The sequence below is a fragment of the Chiloscyllium plagiosum genome, unplaced genomic scaffold, assembly GCF_037043375.1.
Source record: "Chiloscyllium plagiosum isolate Xiang-an unplaced genomic scaffold, Cpla_swu_hap1 HiC_scaffold_29, whole genome shotgun sequence".
In the NCBI taxonomy this organism is placed as follows: Eukaryota; Metazoa; Chordata; class Chondrichthyes; order Orectolobiformes; family Hemiscylliidae; genus Chiloscyllium; species Chiloscyllium plagiosum.
The window spans coordinates 70,889,896-70,891,115 of record NW_028270167.1 but is presented as its reverse complement, the minus strand read 5'-3'; positions in this window follow the sequence as shown (position 1 = coordinate 70,891,115).

Genomic DNA, 1,220 nt, shown 5'->3' with positions numbered 1-1,220 from the left:
TGGGTTACATCACTTGTCACACTCCCTTACCATATTATAAGGCGAGGAAATCTTCGCTGGGTGCATTGCTTTTAATTATCAGATGGATGTTGACCTCCACTTCATAATATTATAGAGAGTTCGAGGTGGGTCAAGTGAATGATATATTGGTATATGCGGCATAGCAGGAAAAATGTGTCTGTGTTTGAATAGATGGTGGTTTGAATAGAAAAACAGTGTATTATCCAATAGAGAGATTGCAAAGCTGAGGCACAGAGGAACCAGGCACCTGGATCACAAAACAAACACGTTGCGTGCACATCATAGGGAGGCAATATAAAATTTCAAACCTTTTGAAAGAGAATACATTTAGGAGTAGGGAAGATTTTCTACAGTTTTGCAGGGTATGGTGAGATCACTTCAGGAGAGCAGAGGGCACAATGACATGAAAAGCAGTCCAGAGAAGATTCAGTCAACTGATTCCAGTGAGGAGCATTTATCTCTGGAGGAAACATTGTCAGATTGGCCTTGGATCAGTTGGAGTTTAGGCAAATGACACGTGACCCCGTTTAAACCCATTCAAATTGAATGCTGAAACAATATTTCTAGATTAGATTAGATTACATAATCTAATCTAGAAATTATGTAATGTAATGTAATCTAATCTAATATTTCAATTTGTGCGAGAGATTTCCAGAAATGGCTGGACTGCTGGAAACTGGAGAATACCGCAGTGAAGGAGTTGGTGATTGTTTTAACCATCTGAAAGGGTTCTGCGTCTGTGGGAACTCTCCTCCCAAAGAGTAAGACATTGAATATTCTTAAGACATAGTTGACAGTTTATCGTCTAAGAATAATGAATTAAAGTTATAAGGCGTAGCAGTGTCCCATATGTCCTCTTCTGTTTGTTGTTGGTCTTAGCTGTACTGGAATAAGTCGCCAACCCCGCCTCAGTCGTGTACGTGTGGACCTACCGCTCTGGTTCCCACTGTGCCCCCCCCCCCTCCTCCCAAGGGCCACACTAGTTTAAACCCTCCTGAGTGACAACAGCAAACCTGCCTGCCAGGAGATTGCTGCCAGTTCAGGTCCATCCCGTCCTTCTTGTGTATATCTTATCGTCTTGGGAATCCCAATGATCCACATATCGGAAGTGCTGCCTCCTCGACCAGCTCTTTGCCCATGTATTTAACTGTACTACCTTCCTATTCCTAACCTCATTGGCACATGGAATAGTCTTGTCG